The sequence below is a fragment of the Poecilia mexicana genome, unplaced genomic scaffold, assembly GCF_051168715.1.
Source record: "Poecilia mexicana isolate PSO_F unplaced genomic scaffold, ASM5116871v1 scaffold_20, whole genome shotgun sequence".
Classification (NCBI taxonomy): domain Eukaryota; kingdom Metazoa; phylum Chordata; class Actinopteri; order Cyprinodontiformes; family Poeciliidae; genus Poecilia; species Poecilia mexicana.
Genome location: NW_028263389.1, coordinates 25,242,144 through 25,264,363, shown reverse-complemented (window position 1 = coordinate 25,264,363; position 22,220 = coordinate 25,242,144). Strand labels below are relative to the sequence as shown.

At 36.8% G+C, this 22,220-nt stretch overlaps 1 long non-coding RNA gene across 1 annotated transcript; it reads left to right on the top strand.

Moving 5' to 3' along the window:
- The first annotated feature begins 7,276 nt into the window (after positions 1–7,276).
- Positions 7,277–8,789, top strand: LOC148153525 (uncharacterized). Its single transcript, XR_015761614.1, has 2 exons — positions 7,277–7,851; positions 7,899–8,789. It is a non-coding gene; the product is annotated as an uncharacterized LOC148153525 (long non-coding RNA).
- Positions 8,790–22,220: the final 13,431 nt, after the last annotated feature.

Here is a 22,220-nt window from a genome sequence, read left to right as displayed (position 1 = left end):
TTCACGGAAATCGGCCGATTATGATCGGTGGCCGATCGATTGGCACACCTCTAGTATAGCTGCACAATGTATTTCAAATATATATTGTTTTCACAATTCCGCTGCGTATCTTCTGGACTAGGGAATCAATAGAGCTTGTCAAGCTTATCTATGTTGGAAATAGAGTTACTTTATTTTTTTTTCAGAATATTTTCAAACTGCACATAGGACATGTGCTAACCTCTGTTCAGTTACATGAAACCTCTAACAGAAAAACAAAAAGGGTTTCATGTTGCCTGACAAGTGTTTTACTGAGTGGCCTTTTATAGAATGCTCAGTGCCCTTATTATTATTTAAATAATTTCTCCAGTTTCCTGAAATGTTAGCTCTTGTTTGAATGCTGTTTACCTAACCATCTAACTCATGCCACAGAATGAGAAGGCCTAGAAAGACAGGCAGCTTACTTTGGCTTTTATAGAGCAGTTATGAAGGGGTTGCTGTTTTTGGGGAGTTTGAACAATGTTCTGGAGCACTCTGATTTGTCACTCCTTGACTTTTAGGAGCTTGTCTTAGATGGTTTGTATGGAGTTAGTTTTGTTTCACAATTATTCAATCAAAAAAAAAAATCATGTCAAAGCAAAAATCACTAAGTTTTTTTTTAAAAACTTTTTTTGTTTTTTTGATTGAGTCTCTTTTTTTGGTTGAAACTTTTTTTTGGTTGAAACTTTTTTTTTGGTTGAAACTTTTTTTTTTGGTTCAGTCTCTTTTTTTTGGTGGTGCAGATTAATGTGGACCTAATAACATTGGAGCAACGATCTGCTGTTTTCCCATTTTAGCTTCAATGCCAGGTAATACACACACACACACACACACACACACACACACGGAGGATTACACAACAGTTTTTAACAGATATTTCCTCCAGATATATCTGGTATTTTCCACGCTTAATGCCACTCGAATTCATTGGTTAATGAATTCAACATAAAGACAGGCGAATATTACACAAGCCTAGTTTATGAACTTTACCTAGTGCTAACATTAGCTAGCACAATATGCTACCGGGGATCACGGCAGACAAAATATCTGACTGTTGTCATAAGTTGTGTAAGATTTCTTCTTTGAAACAGGGTGGACACTTTAGAAGCTGCTAAACGGTGTAATTTTGTGAAGATTACTTACCATCACATTCTGTGTCCCGTCACCGAAGCCCTGCAGTTCGGGACGGAGTTCTGAGATCTCAGAGAGTCATAAGCTTTAGTCAGCGCTAACCAATCGGAACACGTCTTACATCGCTCGTCCTTAAGCCCCGCCCAGAATGTTCATGTAAGCTTCCCCAAAGCAAATAAAGTTGTATAAGCAAGAAAACCAAAAACTCAGAAAAAGTTTCAACCAAAAAAAAGAGACTCAACCAAAAAAAAAAGAGACTCAACCAAATACAAAAAAAAGTTTTAAAAAAAAACTTAGTGATTTTTGCTTTGACATGATTTTTTTTTTTTTGATTGAATACTACTTTTTTTGTTTGACATGATTTGTTTTTTTGATTGAATAATTGTGAAACAAAACTGACTCCATAGGTTTGCTGCTTCCACCTCTCCCACATTACTCTCAAAATGTTATCACTTAAAGTAGGGCTGTAATGCACAAATATCCAACATCCAGTTAAGAATAAATGTTTAGTTGTGGCAGCAGGATGTGGCAGACCTTTGGGTGAACCCTTTTTGTTTCCTATTTAGCCAATACCTGTGATTAGCCTTACATACATGTGTATAGGCTTTTCTCCACCCATAAAACCTTCACCCATGTGCAGCAAAGAGCAGAGTTTTCACTATAATACTCTTTCCACAAAGAGAATTGATGGGAAACAAAAGAAAAAGAAAAACCTGAATTAATTTGAATCTACCAGGAACAACTGAAGGTGGGTCAATTATGTCAATATATCAATTACTGAGGTAATTAAAAGTAAAGAAATAAGATGTTAAGCTACTAAAATAAAGAGAAGGAGATTTACCAATTTTCAAAATATTTCGTAAGTGTAACAGGTGGATTTCTGCATTGTGTAATTTTGTGTGGTGATCACACAAACCACAAGATACCAGGTCTGGATTCAGGGGCAGTCTCTGGTTATTCAGCTTGACAATCAGGAGATATTAGCATTAGCACATAGCATGTGCTACAGATCTACACTCCAGTGTTCACCTAAAATTCCCATGAACTATATTGAAGTTTGTGGTTGGAATGAGATAAAATATAGAAAGTTTCGAGGGGTATGAATACTTTAGCAAGCCACTGAATAACAGCCAATGATAATTATTAAGTATTAGAATAGTTCAGTCAAAGTGCAGGCCTAAGCTCTATTAAAATCCATGACAACATAAAAAACTGATGATTGACATCTAATCGGAACGAGTATAAGCTAATTTGCTAAAATCAGTTAGCTGAACTGTTAGTATCTTTAGAAAGCTGGTAAAAACTAAAAGATTACAGTACTGTAATGGCAACTAATTCAACATTAGTTGCTCATCATAACTGAGTTTTATTACACTCACACTCCATAAAATTTCATACCTTAACAACCAGGGCCGGCCCAAGGCAGAGCAAACTAAGCAGTCACTTAGCTGATTTTTCTTTTTTTTTTTTTTTTTTTTGCTCCAGTCAGAAGTTTTTTTCTCATAAAAGGACTTATCCTTCAGGGAGGGAGAAAAAGAAGAGGAAGAAAAAAAGCCAAGATAAAGGTTTGTTTTAACGTGCCTTGGTAATGTAATATAATGTGAAAGATTTGTAAAGCTGCTAATGGAAAATTACCTTGATAGCGACCTGGAACAGTCCAGTTCAACAGCCAAACATTTATGCTGGGGTTGAATTGATTCTCCTGCTTGGATCTGGATATTTCTGAGGTTTTTCTGGCTTCAAAACGGCGAGTTTGATAACGTTTAATGACAATAATTAAAACTTCTCAATGTTTGACATTGTCTAGCATAGCGGCGTTCAGAGGACGGAAGGGAGCGCTGGCGGACATTTTTACAAAAGTGGGGCGCTGGGACGCCTTTGGGGGGCGTTTGGTCGAAGGTAAACTTTACACCTTAAATGCACAACAATGCCAGTTTAGACTCTGAGCAACTTGGTAAAACTGTATTGTTTAACATTAAACCATGCTTGGCTGCAACGGTATCAATGGCAGTTCTTCTTCTATTCAGTGTTTGTTAGCTTCTGTTAGCTTCTTGGCGCAGCTCTGTTCTTCTGCTACTGGTAGCTAAAATCACCTCACTGTGTATCCCTCTGAAAAATGAACCCGTGGAAATAAAGAAATAAAGAAATCCCTCCATGGTGACACCACGATAGAGAGCGTTCATTTTATAGCGTTAACATCGGTGCTGTAAGATCTGGTATGAAACGGGGGTGATAGAACAACACAGCACTTTTAAATTTCAATAATCAGACTGCAGAAATTGTTTCCGTTGTTTTAAAAGGTTTATGTCAGTCTGCCTTTTCCCCATCGATACGCTTCCCGACCTCCCTGCACCTTAGGGGGTTAAAAAAAAAAAAGACGCGCACATTGCACAAAACTCTGAAACAGGAGAAGCGGGACATAAAACAGAGCGACGAACTAGATGTGAATTATGGCATAAAAACAGAGAATCCAACGTTGAACAGTGAAAAAATCAACACATGATGTGAAACATGATGATTAGGCGGAGCAGCAGGTGATGAGTGAAGATTAATGATGGTCAATAAATGATAAAATAAATCTAACAACAGGAAAGAAACTAAAGTGGACATAGCAATAAACCGAGAGAGGATAATACTAATGAAAGGAAACTAAATGGAAATGAATGAAGAAGAAAATACAAGAATAAACTAAGAAACTAAAGTAAATACAGAGGAATAAACTGGTATGGCAAGACCTTTAGAGCAATAATTAATACAGAGACTGTATGGCAAGAATAAACAGACACTATTTCCAGATAAAAGGTAAAATAATATTGTTGAAATGTCATGGGTTTGTTGAGACCACATCTAATACTGAGAATAAATATATCTTACAGACCATAACAGTAAAGAACTTATCACTTATTTATGTTTTTAATTAGATTTGATTAAGAACCAGATTTGTTCTTTGTAATTTCTGTCCAGTAAAACTATTAATCTATAATCAATAGACAGGTCTATATAAAGATATAATCCATGTTTCTGTCTCATATTTGTATGGCATTAAAATGAACTTTTGTTTTTCCACTGACAGCTCTGGTTTGAACAATAAATGCCATGTGAGTTAAGTTTTATGGATGATATTCTGATGTCCCATTCTCCTGAAGGCAGCACAGAGCTGCAGCACCAGAAACCTACAAGAAGAGCTATGATTAATGTAGTTACAGTTCTATCCATGTTTAAATGTTGCAGAGCTCAGTCGTTTTGCAAATAGTTCAAAGTTTAAAAAGACATGTTGTTCATCTTTTATCTGATCATTTTGTGGAATATTTAAAAACTAGAAAATGGCACAAGGATATTTTTCCATTGATTGGCTGCTGTTAGGCCTACTAATTTTAACTTGAATGTTCATTGCATTTTTCATAGACGCCTGTGAAAATAATTTCTATTCCCATGAGTTTTTTGTTCTCTGGGAAATTATTTTTGATGATAAATACAGAAACAAGCATAAAAATCAAAACATCTACAATAGTGACAGTTATATTAATAATAAAATAATGGTCAGTGCAAAGTAGCCTACAAATTCTTTGGTGGGGGGCGGTGAGGGACCTGGATAAAGGCTAGGGGGGCGCTGGCCCAAAAAAGGTTGAGAAACACTGATCTAGCAAAAAGTTTTTACGTCAGGCTACACAGCTGCTACATCGATGAGCTGCTCTATGCTGTAGTTGGGGATTTGTTGTTTGCTGCTGAGCAGAATCATTTTGTGGCTAAAACAAACATTATTTTACATCAACTTCTAAGTTATGTGAAACTTCTGTTGAAATGTGAAGGCTCAGAATCAGTCCAGTACCGGTACCGGTCCACATTCTCAGAGGAGAAAGATTCACCTGGTATAAATTACATTTTTAGCTATTGGAGTAACGCTTAAGAGAAATTTATTTAATCAAAGAATGTCATGAATATGTGTGTAAGGCTGCACCGATTGCGGTTTTCTAGCCGATCCCGATCCTTAAAAAGCCTGACCGGCTGATTTTGATTTTGGCTGATTTGAATCTTCTAGTCTGAAATGTTGCTAAATATAGCAAGAAAGTCACTGAGTTGCAACAGTGTGGTGAATATTGTTAACTGTAAACGTTGAGACCTGACCTGGTCGGTCTGTCAGTCAAACCTCTCACTGCAGAGCAGAAGAGGACAGAGGCTGATTTATAAACCTTTGATGATGAAGAAAAGATCAGGGGATAAGATCAGCTTCACATGTAAGTATCGGCCAATCACGATCCCCCAAAATTAAGGAAATCGACGCCCAGGAATCAACTGGTCGATAAATCAGTTGGCCAATAAATGTATCCCATTATACATGTATATCATGTAAACAGCACTGCCAGAGATGCAGTAAGTTTATAGCAGGTGTGTGAATGATCTAATGATCGGACTGCTGATTGCAGCCAGTCCATATTGTTAGCAGAACTAGAGGGCCCCAAAACCACATTTCACTTAGGGCCCCATGGAGGCTTGGGCCGGCCCTGTTAACAAATAAACAAACAAGTAACATTTAAATTAAGATTAAAGAAGACTGACTGGAAGTAAATAGTATCTATGCTCACCTCCTTTGTGCTTCAGTGGAGCAGCAGGCTGAAGCCAGAGAGGGAGCCCTATGTCTCCTCATTGTGTCCCCATCTCATCTTTCTCCACCCACACATTCTCCCTAAAGCATCCCTGTTGGACAGTGGAACCAATATTTTTTGACAGAATCTCTCAGACTCTTAGGCACCCACAGGTACCCCTGGGAGCCTCTTCTCTCTCTTTCCATCTCTCCTGTATAACTGTTCTTTGGTTGCTGTCTTGCTCACCTCCATTCCTGGCAACAAGGCTGTTGTCTGTGGGAGACACACATTTTCTCATACACACTGACCATTATGAGGCCCCTACACACATGCTGCTGCATTCCAAACCACTGACCTCATCCTCGAAACACACAGGTTTAATTATAATAGAATTTCTTTCTTTAGCTGTTGGAAATACTTACTGTCTTGATAAAACAAGTACAGAGTCTTCTAGTTCAAATATTTGTAAATTTCAGGACATAATGAAAATGTGAACCAGGTTTTAAATCTAAACGTGCTACAAAACACACATTACAAGTTCCATATTATTAACATTTATTGCACCAAGATGAAAGAAAATATAAACCTTGTGCTTAAAAAACAAGGTGCCATCTATGATTTTGTAGGTCGTAGAACAACAACCTGAAGCCGTGTTTCTTTTTTTGACTTCATCAACCTCACTGTGGCTGAATTATGTTTTACTCTCTTTCACAAAATCGTTTTCATCTTCTGAAGTTTTCATATTCATCTCAGCATTAATCAAGTTGAAATTTGACTGGCGCAAAGGAAAACCTCAATTAGTTTTTTAGACGTTCTGTTAGATTCGTGGTTATTCATGACAGAGTGTGAGCCAACCTTCAGCTCTGGGAGAGTTTGCCTGACCTCTGATTCTGTGTCTGAATACTTTCTTATATAGAACAGATCAGGTTCATTACTCACTAGTGACATCTGCTGCTGACACTGCCAGCCTTGTTTCTCAAATAAATCATACTATATGCATAAAACTACTGTACAATATAGTAATATTTTTTGTCACATCCATATCAATATCCATATCTATATTTAACTGTATCGGTTTGTTATTAAAAAAGTGCATTGTGTGCAGAAGGCTCCGTGTTAAGGATGGAAGACTGTAAATGGCCAACCTGCTCAAAGAGGCTAGTCCCTTTAGCAACATGGGGCTTGAATTCTTCAGACAATTTGAAATTAAACATGGAAGGAGTCTTGTTAAACAATACGGAGTGATATTCACTTCTCACACTAAGAGTGGTGCACACTGAGATTGATTGTAGATCATATCCAATTTCATATTATCACCTTCCTGAAATAAAGATTTAGTCATTTTTTGCCATAAGTGCCTTTTTTTTCTTTTTTGCTGACATCATCAAAAAAGTCATTTTTTGGCAAAGAAAAGTACTTAGGGCATTATTTCAGGAAGGTGACAATATACAGAAGAGGACATTTTGCATGCAAACTCCTCATTTAAATAGGACAGTCTGCAACACTTTTCAGCTGTTATCAATTGCAGACAATCTCTGTAGAATCTGTTGAGATTAGTAAATTAGTTAAATCATTATGATTACTATTATGTGTTGAGATGCTTTACCAAGGCCGAGAAAGAGTCACATGCTGTTAGACAAAGGGCCCATAGTAAAGAGTTACATTTTTGATTCTGTTAGACACCAAGGTCCATTTCTCACGAGAAAACAGAAACTTATCAGGCCACAGAGACATGGTGTGATTTCAGGGAGTGTCTTCAGTTCATATAATCAGCTGCCCTCCTCTTTCTCCTCAGACGCTGCACAGACTTTTTTAGAAACTCTTCTCGGATGTAATGGTAAAGCGTCTCCTTTCAGCGCTGAAAGTTAATAAAATAAGTAAAGTCTGAATGCTTTTCTTGGCTGATTTTATGCTCCGTGTGTCAATACAAATTATGATTCATCGATTGAGATTCTCGTTCTCAACAGATGGTAGCAGAGGATGGTTTTGTGTTGACACATGAGCAGAGATTGGACTGGCCGTTTAGGCGCAGACTTTCCGGAACAGTACTCTGGTGTAGGGCCCACATGAAAGGTAAGGACACTTGTTCCTTAATATACACCATTGTACTGTTTCCCAGGTCTGTATAAATTTCAGTTATCAGCCGTTGTCTGTACTGTTTCCCAGGTTTGTCTAAATTTCATATTGCTTTTACATTTCTGTTCAAATTGTGTTCCACTGGCCTGTCTACATGTTTAACTGTTCATAGGAGTATAGACAAGACAAAGTAAATTTAGGTGTGGAGAAACTAAGTAGCTTTTAGGTTTAAAGAAATTAGGTTTAAAGGTCGATTGGCGCTATAGTGAGAACTGGTCGTCTCCGACCTCCCCCGGACGCGGGGAAGGGAAAGACTAGGTTTTGTCGGTTTTATCCTTGGGGAGTGCTGCCCTCTAAAAATAACGCGTTAGCCAATCTGTGACTTGCTCAAGAAACACAAAAGTGTTGAGAGGGGTCCACCATAGGAAAAAAGATAAGAGAATAAGATAAAGGTTGATCGCGATCTGTTCCTCTGTAGTGTAATAAGTGTTAAAAAGAGGACAAAAATAGGAGCTGAAAAGCGTGGATCCATTTCTGTGTGTCTGTCAGCTGTGTGTGTGTCTGTCAGCTGTGTGTGTGTCTGTCAGCTGTGTGTGTGTCTGTCAGCTGTGTGTGTAAGCTTCTGCCGCTGAGCAGACGTTATGTGTTTAAATGTACTATTTTATGTTTATTGCAATGTGTTTTAAAACCACGGTCAAGATTGGGAAATTATAATCTGTGAGAGGTTTTTGATTTTGTTTGCTGGGTTTGATTTTCTACTGTGTTTGATTTCCTTGCCGCCGTGCGAGCAAAACTAAAAAAAAAAAGGGAAAAGAGAGAAGAGGTGATTTTTGAGCCTAAATTTTAGCCTAAACAGATGGAGGGTGAATTTGAAAAGGAAAAATACTATCCAAAGTGGGGCATCGGGCCATGGATTGCGCTCGGTGAGCAAATAGAAGCATTAATAACCTATTTGTCAAAGCATGACGAATATGAAAATAAGGGAGAAAGAGAAAAACTAAAAAAAAAAAAAAAGGGCTAGAATACCTGGTGCAGAAAGGAGGCGACCTGTTAAACAGCCTTTGGGAAAATATTGGCTGGAAGCAATAAATGACACAAAGGGAAAACTGGTTGAAACTAAACTAATCCTGCACAATTCACTAAATTCACATGGGGTAAAATTAACTGTATGAAGGATGAACGAAATTACATAACAGGTAAAATTGTAAACAAAATAAAGTGACATCTAATGTGTTGAAATTCTAGAAATTTTTGCTTAGCTGTTGATGGGTTTAAATTTAAACTTAATGAAACTTTAAAAATGAGGTTTATACCAGACTTGAACTTTATCATGGACTAATCAATATTTGCCTCTCTTCATTATCTTATCAAAAACAGGATTTCTTTTTATTTGAAACTTGGTCACCTTAAAATGTCTAAAGAGGGAACAGAATTGGTAAATGAATATGAATATTTGTATGAATTAAAAGGTGATTATGAAACAGCTCCAGATTCAATTAAGGTTTATTACAAAATATTCTTGTCTCAAAGACAATTTATGATTCTAAATCCAGATAATTCGGTTACCTTAATTCAAAATGGGAAATAATGTGTTGGAACAGAAATAATCACATTTTAGCTTTGGTTTAAAACCAGATATCATTTATTACGAGACTGTTTCATTTGGTTTGACATGTCTTATTTTCTTTTCATTTGTATTGACATTATTGTTGTTTTTACTTTTCTAATAACAAACCAACTAACCAACTAATTTACTAACTGAACTAACTGCTAATTTTGAAACACATGCGTGTCTTGGTAGAAAGGCACAAATTGGACATGATGAAGCTTTTAAAGTGGATATGATAATAATTGATTATGTAAAAACAAACTGATTGGACAACAAATGGCTCACAACACTTGTGTGCCTTAAATTTTGATTGAATTAATACATGAATCCAAGTCCAACAAAACATTTGATTTGAAACGCAAAGACATCTTACAGTACTGCATAATTTTTGTCTACATCTTTTACTCCTCTGCCTAAATTGATGAATTTTTCTTTTGTCGGTTCACACAGAACATTGACACTGCTTTTTAGGAAAGCAATCCAAATTCTGATCTGAACTCTTTAAAATAATAAAACTTTTGGCCTTTGCAGTTCAGTTTCAGTTGGACATTTTAGACATATGTAAAAAAAAAAAGAGTATCTGAACAATATTTTGTTTGTTTTCTATTTACATAAGAAAACAAAAGGGGGAAATGATAAATTATAAACATAAATTATAAACATAAAAAATTTCTGATAAATCTTTACATTTAGAACATCTCATCGTCTACTTTCAATTCTAGACAGAAGATTTGGAAAACTTGTGACACCCTGGAATATTTTAGTTTTGGAGAATAGTAACATGCAAAATTGCTTTCAAATTTTTAAATTATATCAACAGGGGCAGAGAAGAAATGGACTCTAATTCCTAGTCGGTTTATAGATATGGTTAATTATGAATTTATTCATTTGACATTATTTAATGAGCTCTTACAGGGCCTTCCTGCATGACTGAAATACAGAGTCGTATAGAAGCCCTTACTAAATTGAAATCGGTAATTTAAAATTGAATAGCTTCAATCAGTATCTATGCCATGTTTATTTAAATATTCATGAATTTCCTGCATCACCTCTAATTTTAATTTTATAAAGTTACAGTTGGATGTAATTGTTGTCAGTAAGAAAACTTTGGTTAAAAGTACTATAAACTTTTACGGAGCCCCTGAGGGGACATGGGAAAAATTCAGATAAAATGTGAACAACTTTTTAAATTCTAAAAAGAAAACCATACATAAATACAACACTCAGCTGTTTTGAAAAATATCAGGATAATGGTAACATTTTCATTAAGCGTGGCATTATCACAAGGATGCTTTTGTGTAAAACTGGACACTATTGAATTAATTATTTTACATATGCATTTGAATAACCAATTTCTGAAAAGTGTATGTAGCTGAAATACAAATTTTTGTTTACATTTTTAATGATCTTTGAGAGTTTAATTTTTGAGAGGAGTTGATTCCACAATCGGTTAATTCTGAAACATCTGAGGGTGAATCATCTTAACGCATTTCTATTTCTCTTTCTCCTTGGAGCTCAGAGACCGAGGCAGTGGATCTTATCTGAGCAGCTCCAGTGACCCTGAGCCTGGCTGAAACAAAAAAAAAGGAAACAAAATAAAGAGCCAACTCTTCATCTACATCACAAGCTAAAGAAAAGACATTTAATTTATAATTATGTGAGCAAAAGGTGGCATACACTTTTATTTTCTTAATTTACTTTGTGTTTTACTCTAGCAGTTCTGCTTCCTGTGGTCTGACGGACTGTAGGGGCCGGGTTTTTGTAGGGGCCTCCGTTGTTCCCAGCCACGCTGACTTGGACATTTGCACTTTCTACACATGAATTATGCCATCTTCTGCTGGACTGCTGTCTGAGAGCAAAGACCTACTGGACGATTCTTACACCTTCTACAGAGGTCAGTGAGGTTGGATTGATTTTTCCTGTTGTCACCTGAAGGCGGATTGCAGCTTATAGGATCTCGCATTGGATGTCTGACTGTGATCTCTGAGGAAACACCTGGCTAAAGGACGAGACCCAGGCGTCATTTCTGAGGGTCTCCTATGGCAGAAAAGACCAACAGCTTCTGCCCGACGTGAGACGGAGGTTTGAAAACAATGATTCATCTGCCGTATCTCCCTCTCCCACACAAGGGGGGCCACATACTTTGTCCAGATTGTTCTGCACAGCGGGACTGAATGCTGCCCTGGACAGTTTCTAATGGGGCAAATGGAACATCACATGTAAAGTTGGACTGAGACTCAGAGGCGGTCCTGTTTGTTGCCATGGTTGGTCCTGGGATTTCCCTCAGTCTACAGGTTGGAGACAAAATGGCTGCCAACAAAACTTTGTAGCTCTTAATGATTTTTCTACAATTTTTGAATTGTATGATGCCACTTTTTCTCACCTTAAGTTTATTTACAGCAAATTCATTATCTACTGCCTTTGGACTCTGACCTCTGCTATTTGACCCCCAGGATAAGTTTAACGATGCAGCAGGGTGTTAGAACTCTCTGCAGTTTACAGAAATATTGTTTACCTGAATGATTATAACTCTGATTGTCCAACATCTGGCTAATATGTTTCTCTCCTCCAGCATGACAACGATTGAAACAGGATAAAAGTCGGTAAAATTGTTAATTTCCTGATTTACAAAAGCACATCCGACCACACTTCAAATACAAAAGAGGATAGTTTAAGTTCTAGTAGGCTAAAATTACAGTGGCTACAAATATGAGGACTATTATTTCAAGTTATGACTTAAATTTATTTGGAATCCATTTCAAATCTTAGGAAAATCTACTCTTCGGAAAATTACTCAACAAAATTATGGGTTTACTGCACATTTTTTCGATCAACTGTTAAATTATTTCACTGAGGTGTAAACACCCTGGTTAAATTACGTCCAACTGTTACAGTTAGCAATGAAAGCAAATTTGGGCTAAATGATTTTCGTAGGTTTCTTAGGAGTTTCTGTACCGAAACACTAAACAGTGTTTCAGTACAGAAACAGGGGGAGATGCATGGGATTACTCTATTCAAGCAAATTCTGAGTTAATCTAAGAAATTGAGAAATTTTTCAGTTTTGGGCCTCAGCAAAATATAAAAGAGATTAAATCAAAATTCACAAATGTTTTAATTAATCAAATGAGTTTCTAAACTAATACTGAATATTCTGAATTGAATACATTCAAATTAACAATGTCATGTGTCAAATAGATTTCTACAAAATAGAGTTTAAATTGTTTGCTGCTTCTCTCTTGCTATAATTCAAAATAATTTGTTTAACCAAGTCATGCAGAAAGGTCTAACCTGAACATTATATCATTTAATAAATCTAGTTGTATCAAACTTCTCCCCAAAACTGCCAAAAACATTGATAAATATAATCAACACTACAAAAGAGGGTAATTCAGTTAAGTAAACATTCTATAGAAGGGTTTCAAAAGAACCAATTGTTCAAAGGTTAAAATTGTTGAACTTATGGGATTTAAAACCATGATCAGAATAAAATAAGTCAGTTAAATATGAGTGACAGGGTTAACTTTATTCTTGTAAAAAACAACAACAGGCTAATCATTCTTTGAGGGTTTAAAATGGGAAGAAAATATGAGGATTCACATAAAAATTGGTCTAAATTGGGATTTACAAATTAGCAATTATGGAACCGCTTAAAGCGGGTCCAACAGATTGACAGAATAAAAAAGAATCTAGTTCTATGTGTAATTGTTGATCCAAGGTAATAATGCCTAAACATTTCTAATAATCATAATTTGCAGTTTTTGGTCTGAGACAAAATAAGGTTGTCTTTTATTACATGAATGGAAAATATTAGAAGGGATCTTAATTCAACACGTATCATTAACTTTTCACACTATTGATGATATTTTACAAGCCTTTAGTGTAGCGGGTTACTGCTTATTAAATGAGGACTATTGAATCTCGTTAATATAACAAAAGCAAAACATTTATGTATGGTTTAGGATTTCTGGTAAAGTTTCTATTAGGGATAAATATTATATACATTTCAAATGATATTTCTTTGATAAAACATGACTGTGGGCAGTTTTGCACATTCATTTCATAATCTGATCTTTTACATGATTTTTTGTTTGGTTTCTGATTTTGTCTGATCCTATGAATATGCCAACACTCAAAACAAGCAAAGATATTTTTGAAGGTTGAAATGTACAAGGTGTTACTGACTTTAAGCATTTCTTTTGCTATTATTAAGAGGAGAACTGGAATTACAAATGTTACTGATATATTGATGCTCTATTGGCTTAGTATAAAAAAATAAAAAATAAAAAATCTTGATCTTCAGCTTCAAGGAGAAGCCTTTAAATACAAAAAAAGAACATTATATTTACTAATTGGATGATGCAGAATCTTAAAGAACCTTCCTTGCTCTCCTCATCACCTGTGGATGCTGCTGTTCCCTGCCTGAGGTCCTCGGCTGTTCAGTGCATCACTTCCAACACAGAGAAGGGAAGCGGTACCGATAGAACCACACCTGCCTATCAGACGTTTTCCCAGAACCGAAAGACGACCGTTGAACTCCAGCTTTCTATAGTATAAGGGCAGTACTAGTATCTAGTGACAAAACATTTTTTCATTCACTTTAATGTTCTTTATATAATCCATTGATTTCGCCTTTTGTTTTGTTTTTTCTGTTGCAGAATGAAGTCCAATCCTTTCTGTGCCGGGGTGTGAGACTGTGGGCGCCTTCCACGATTGGTGGACCGAGTTAAAGCTGAAACACTGAAGCCTCCTGGGCCTGTCGGGGTTTCCTATCGAGCTGCGCCGGCTCTACATCTGGACACACGCAGAAACTGATTTGACGGAGACAGGTCTCGCTATAGAGACTGATATCTTATTACTATTATTGCATTTTACTTCGAGAGCATTTTTACTTGTTTCCTCATCACAGTTCATTCATATCAGTATATTTTGACTGTGCTGCCTTTAATCCTGATTTATTTTATTGGTTTGCTGTTTTATGAATGTGTTCATTGTTCTTTGCCTTTCAATACTCAGAAACTTCTAAGCTTTTCTTACCATTTCATTTCGTTTAACATTACATCCTTTCTGTAGTTCATTAACTTTTAATTATTACATTGAAATTTCAATAAGTTGGGTTTATAAAAACTAACACATTGTTTTACGCATCACTCATTATTGCTTCATTGACTTTAAAGGATAGTACCTTAACATTTCTAATTTTACTTTTTTAAGTTTTAAATAATATCTACCTTTTATTCATTTTACATTCTATTCATTTTAAATATTAACCTAACACTTTATTCATTTTTGCATTTTATTAAGTTTTGAAATAATCATCTTAACATTCTATTCAATTTACATTTTGGTTAACTCTAACAACTTAGTGAATATAATTTTAATACTTTTTTACTTTACAATTAGATCCTCCTAATACTTCACCCATTTTATATTTTCATAAAATTTCACATTTATTCTTTTTAAAAAAAAATTTCAGACTTTGTTCTTTAATAGTTCATCACCCTTCTATGGCATGACGTTGACCTGAGGTAACAAAAAGAAATAATAAATAAATAACAAGCAACATAAAGGTAATAATAATATTTGGTTCCAGAAAATGTAATGGTCCGACTTTATGATTAATGTGTAATTACAGATGATGAAGCACTCACAAGTCTGCAGGAAAATATTTTCTTCAACAACAAAATAAACAAAACAGTCATGCCATGGTGGGTTGGCTTATGTTCCTCCAAATTTAACACTCTAACATCCTTTAACAATTTTATTTCTTTACATGTTCTTTATTAGACTGTAAGAGGGACATTGTGGTTTCGATCCACCGCCTAAGAGGCATAGGGGTGCCCTGTCCGTTTTTACCCCCAAAATTGAAATGAAATGAGATGAAATGACATGAATGAAAGACAACATCAATGACTGAAATGATCAAATGTATGTCAAGATCTGTAAAAGCCTCGGGGGATGTTTTCCGGAAGGGACAGTGTCTACTCTAGGGTTTGTTTTCTCCTTTTTGGGCTCTTTTAGAGCCTAACAGGGGGTGTTGAGATTAGTAAATTAGTTAAATCATTATGATTACTATTATGTGTTGAGATGCTTTACCAAGGCCGAGAAAGAGTCACACGCTGTTAGACAAAGGGCCCATAGTAAAGAGTTACATTTTTGATTCTGTTAGACACCAAGGTCCATTTCTCACGAGAAAACAGAAACTTATCAGGCCACAGAGACATGGTGTGAGTTCAGGGAGTGTCTTCAGTCCATATAATCAGCTGCCCTCCTCCTTCTCCTCAGACGCTGCACAGACTTTTTTAGAAACTCTTCTCGGATGTAATGGTAAAGTGTCTCCTTTCAGCGCTGAAAGTTAATAAAATAAGTAAAGTCTGAATGCTTTTCTTGGCTGATTTTATGCTCCGTGTGTCAATACAAATTATGATTCATCGATTGAGACTCTCGTTCTCAACAAATCCATGCAACACACCCACTTACTGTGTGTGCAATTTATTTTTTCTCCCACATTTAGCACTCCTTATTTGGAATCTTTAAAGATCAGGCCTAGAAGTATACATACAATGTTACCTGGCATTTGTCATAAAACAGAAAAAAATATTTAAGAGCTCACGCCTAGCTGAGACTTTTTTGGATACAGAAGTTATAAACTTGTCAGTCTTATACAAAAAAATTTTATTGTAGAATTTCTTTTAATTTTATAAGAAATCCTTTTATTTTTGGAGAGTGTGGAAGGGTAGCCCTGCTGCAGAAGAGAATGCTGATGGAGAGGCCAAGGGGCAAGAAGGACATACCACGTCAGCCAGGTAATGTGGTCATGTTGCTCAGATGGACAATTCATCCAGGGGGAATAGAAATGTGACAAAGGGTTGGTGGAGCACAAATGTGTTGAAACTCTCCTAGACAGTATGTGAGACAACCTTTTATTGTTTATGGTGTATATATAGCTGCTTTATTGATTTCAGTTTCATTGATCATAAAAAAGGACATTTCTTATGATCTTCAATTTTGTTTTGTTTTTCTTTTACATTGTGTCCCAAGTTTTAGGGGCACAAAAACTCCTATTTTAATGTATTATTATTTTTAGCATTTTAAAACATTGTAAACTTAATGTTATGTGATGATTATGATAATTACAATTTTAAACAATTTTCCCTTTATAGGGTATGTTCTAAATTAAAATAGTAAAAATGCTGAACAGAAAGATTTGCAGCAGAGGACAGAAGTGACCATCATTAAAGACCATCAGCAAGGCAGAGCAGGAAAACTGAATCAGGCCCAAAATGGAAAACTACATGTTGTGAGGTGAATTCTCTTGAATTCACCTCACAATTCAACACCAAATAGTGACTCAGAAATTTCCCAGCCTAATATCACATCAGTTGTCCATTGATAAGAGATCAGCAACATTAGTTGACTCAAAGCCACACTAGCAGAAACCGAGGGAGATGCTGATGGTATGAGGAGCAGCAGGTTTATCATCAACCAGCTGAGAAGGAACTGAAGCTGTGTTGTCATGTGCTGCTGTTTGGAAGCAGAAGCACTGGGCAAAAATGAGGTTTCACTATTATGTCTGGGGACTGCTGCCACATTGATGTCATTTATTTGTTTCATATTTTTTGTCTTGAAATACAAGTAAATTTATTGTCCTTTCATGCATATCAGAAAAATACAACGTAAAAATCAATTTCCTTTGTTTGTAGGACTTTCATAAAGTAGAGTCTTTCTTTAGATGTAAGAAATAAAACTTCCCAAGCAGCAGGGGGTTTAGGTAAGAGGTCAGTATGGCTCCTGGATCAACAATAAGAACCATGCACCTGTATTTGTTCAGTTTCCATAGTAACAAACTTGTAGTGACCAACAGGTGGCATCAGTCAACACTGCTTTGGGTTTAATTCAGACATTGACCAGAGCTTTGCTGTCTCTTGCTGCCTACTCAGCAATAGACAGCTGCATAGGACAATGAAATATATTTTATTTCTCTTCAGAATGGCTTGATGTCAAATCTAGAAACAAGATCAAACAAAACCAAATTGTGCTTTTTTCCTGTTTTTAGCTGCACAACTGAAACTCCACTCTTGCTAACAAATCGGCAGCATCTGGAGCAGTGAATAAATCCAAAGAAGTCCTACTGACAGTCTTCATTTCACCAGAGAACCAAGCAACAGGTTGTGGATTACAGCTTTAATGAAGCATTAATATGACTCCACCACCTCCGGCTCCTGCTTCTCCTAAGCGAGAAATAGAGAGGCAGGTAAGAAAGATGGAAGGAGATGGAGGACAGAAAAGCAAAGAGGAGGAGATGAGTGGAGCAGACTCTGGAGGTTTAAATGACTGTCGTGGGGCCGGCATCTGCTGTAGTCATATTAAACAACAGCTTGTCTACAGAAATAAGCTGCAGGGCCACTGCACTTCTCTCAGTCTCATTCCCTCATTTCGTATTCTACTCCCATTTGTTTTGTGTGTGTTTATTTTATGCATGAGTATTTGTGGATGTTTTAGTTGCATATCTGTGAATTCATTTTTCTTTTGTGTGCCTTTTGTGCTGTGTGTACTTCACAGAAAATAAGCATTAGGAGGTGCTTTTGAATGTGTGCACATGTGCATTCTACAGTGTAGATATTAAAAGCCTTTTCCAAATACACACAGTGACTCCCATGTACCTGACTATTGACTGAGAAATGACCTACCTGTTCACCAGAGGACAGGCTAGGACCAGCCAGAGGTGGTCCTAGCCTGTTTGGCACCCTGAGCAAACCGCTGTTCTGGCACCCCTGGGGTCCTGGGAGGGAGGTTATGGGTGTTTTACATTAGGCACTTTTGACATTCAAATCCTCTGGTTGAGAGATTTAAAAAGGGGACTGGTGAGATGGGGGGTAGGCTCGCTTATGCCATCCCACCACAACATGTCAAGGCCATGGTCTTGAGATGGAAAAAGGTACAGTGCCTTCTCTGGGTTGGGGAAGATGTCCTTCCACAAGTGGAGGAGTATCTCAGGATCTTATTCACAATTGAGGGAAAATGGAATGGGGGATCGACAGGCAGACTGCTGCAGTGAAGTGGGCACTGTACCGGTCATCACCATTTCTTTGAGACTTTTAAGACAAAACAACAGTAAATAAAAGTGTTTTTTTATTTTTCTTAAGAAGTTGTACGGATTGGAGTCATAGGTAAGCTAAGATTAACCAGATTTGGAGCATCACACCCTGGTTCCACAGGTGGCTCATTTTCACTCTGATCCTGTGGCAGTCCTTAGTGAATGAGGTGCAGAATGTCAGGTTGTGGTATAACAATTCTGTCATTAAACAGCAATAGGCCCTTGGACATGGTAAGATAATGTCTGTTGATGTAACATGGCCTCTCCCTTTCCGGCACCTTATTGGTATTTTTAGGCCACCCTGCCTGCAAAAAGGTTTGCATTGTTTGAAGGGTTGCATTCTGCTGTGTTTTGTTTGATTAAATCCATTGTGTTGCATCTTCATATGCTTCCATTTCCTCCAGCAGTTCTTTTTTAAAGGTTTTATTGGCTCTAGTGGCCTTTATTTGATAGTGAATTGACAGGAAAGTGAGTAATGAGAGACGGGGGAAGACATGAGGCAATGGCTGCTAGTCCAGGAAACCAACCTGCGACAGTCACATAGAGGACTAAGGCCTCTATATGTGGGTTGTGCTTTAACCCCTGTGCCACCACAGCACCCCTCCTCCAGCAGTTCTGATACTTCATGATACGTGGACACCTGTGGGTGATGTGACATCTGTGACTACAAGTTTTTTCCCCTTCACATAAACAGCTGTGGGATTGTACTCCATCATTCTAAATAAAAGTCTTTGACACCTAAGAGACAAGTTTACAGTCCAAGCTTTTGTAAAATCTTCCACGTCTGTCATTCCTCTCAGAAAGTAGGTTGTATTTCTTTCATTATCCTTTTTTGGTGCAGTAACTTCATTGACCACATGGGAGTGACAGACGACCGCAAACTGACTCAGCTTTTACAGCTCCTATACTCAGCATTCCTGGCTGGACATTTATTGTTCTTTGCTTGTACTCGACCACACCTTGTGCATTTGCGACATTTATTAACATTTTGGTAGTGTTTCTGTTTTACTCCTGTGTTCTGTGTTTTGTTTGCATGTCTTTCACTGTGAATCAGCTTGTCTCGGTGTTGCTGGTGCTTGTAAGCCACTTCACTGGTTAGCACAAGCATTAGCTCCTTGTTCGCTTACGTGCTGTTTGACTTGCTCTGACTGTCTCACAAGCTCCACCACTTTACTGACAGTTAAATCAGGCATCATTTCAGCTTCTCTTTGTCAGGTAATTCCTAAGAACAATCTGCCATGAATATTTTCTTCTTTAACACGGGCAAAGTCAAGGATGTCGCTGATATTGCGTTTTATCTTTTTTAATGTCAAACATAACACTTACACATTGCAGCTCATAGAACAGTGTGTTCTAGGCTCTAAAAAGTATGGTGTGCGCTTCACTTCCGGATTCGATTCCAGTGTAAACTTCCTCATAAACAGTTCCATTATATGACAGTCATTACCGAAAGAACAAGGTAATGGATACAAGCGGCTGAGATGAGTAGGGAGTCTGGGCTCGCCCTTAGATAGGGTGGTAAGCTCAGTCATGAGGGAGGAACTCAGAGTAGAGCTTCTGCTCCTCCATGTTGAGAGGAGCCAGAAGAGGTGGCTTGGGCATCTAGTAAGGATGCCTCCTAAACATCTCCCTGGTGAGGTGTTCCGGGCACGTCCCACCCAAAGGAGACCCAGGGGAAGACCCAGGACACGCTGGAGGAGCTGATCCAAGTGGCTGAGGAGAGGGAAGTCTGGGCCTCCTACCTGCTACCCAGTGACCTGACTCCAGATAAGTGGAAGAAAATGGTTGGATGGACAATAGATGTATGCCTTTATTTTAGACAAAAAAGTAGATAATATCATGTATAAAAGAATAAAAGGATTAAAATAAATAAATTAAATGAATGAAGTAAAAAAGACATACAAATCACAAAACTGATAAACAATTATTCCAATGTTTCAAAAAACTAGAAGTATATTTAAAATCACTATGTATTGCAGTTGTTAGAGCTCTTATTATTGAGTTGATTGATACATCCAAGTGGCACTTAAAGCTATACATGAAATTCCTCAACAACACATGAAAGGTTTGTTACATTACAGAATGTGCACTGATTAGATGACCTCAAGCAGATAACAAGGCCAAGTGATGAGCACCAGCCCCTTTTGCTCCTTGTCCCTAAGTGCCCTTTTGGTCAATTTTTTATTTTTTTTTTTTGTATTATTATTTCCTAAGCCCTCTTCTGACACATAATAACGTGCTAAAATTATTTGTTTTTGTTGGGGTTTGTTTTGTACAACATAATAAGCCTTCCGGTCACCTTGTTACCTTTGACCTTTTGCCCATGAGTCATGATGCAGTTGCCTCTCACACAGTGAGATAAGGCGGCTAACTGGAGCTCAACGTAGCGAACGTTCCAGATTACAGATCAGTTTTTGGTGAATTAAAAAAAAAATGTTTTAGGTGAATAAAGTGGAGTAGACTTGCTACTTGTCAGATGACGGAAAACGTTGAAGTATCGTTTCTGCTTCAGCCCGGAGTAGGTTTAAGCAGAGAGGTAATGAAATACAACAGACACTGACAGGCCTCTAGTCCGCCTTTCTCTGAAGAACTACTGAGCGGGAGGAGACAGACAGGTGAGGAAAAACTGTTCTTATCTATCGATTCGATAATTAGTATTTTTATCATACAGACATTAGGCTGTTGTTGTTGTGCTATTAGCTAGCTGCTAGCCAACGACTCTGCTAGCAAAGCTAGATAACTAAAAAGCTTCTTCCCTGTATCGTTAATGATATCAGTCATTCTTCAGTATTGCTTATGCAATAAGGGAACATTGCCATCCAAAACCGATCATCTCCATAATGAATATATGTCCGATCTTCTAATTTGCTTTGCTGCATAATGTACATTGCATTTATTCTGGCGGTAGGTAAATGTGTCTTGAAGGAGAATAGCACTTAAATAAAAGTCCAACAAGGATATTCATTTAGAATTAAAAATAATTCACCCTGAACTACCATGATAGATATAATGTATGTAATAAAAGTGTCATTAATGAAGGGGAAAAACTCAATCCAGACTTTAAGTTTAAGGTCTGGTTCACAGAGTATGGAGTTAATTTTTTTAATGAAAAAAAACCCACTAACCTCAGTTAAGTAAAATAAAATTGTAATCAAAATGTTTGGAATTGTAATGATTTCTCTTTTAAAAACAAAATGTTTTGTTTAAAAAACTTTTTTTAAATTAAATAACTAATTTTTGTCTTGTGAACTTAAAAAGTTATTTACCAAACATAAACATTTATTTGAACACATCAGAAATCTTTTGTTGTGATTTTAGGTCTTGCCTATGATGTCATGTGAGAATCACAAGCAAAACTTTAAGTCCCAAACAAAAACTTAGAATAGCAAGAAAAGATTTGTGACATGCACAAATAAGTTTGTTTTGCAAAAAAAAAAAAAAAAATTCACTTCATGAGACAAAAATGTGTGATTTTAATTTTTAAAGTTTTTTAAGCAAAACTCAGTAGGCTTTTCTCATGGTGATATGCATTAACAATTCAAGTTTTGTTTTTTTGTTTTTTTTTTCTTTTTTCTGCAGTTCCACATTAAAGTTTGATGCAGCTCTGCTTCCCTGAATGGACCATCTTCATATCCACTGCAAGTGTAGCAAACAGGCAGCTCTTTTTTATAGATTGCAGTACACTAAAAGGTTGCATTGTGCCCTTGTT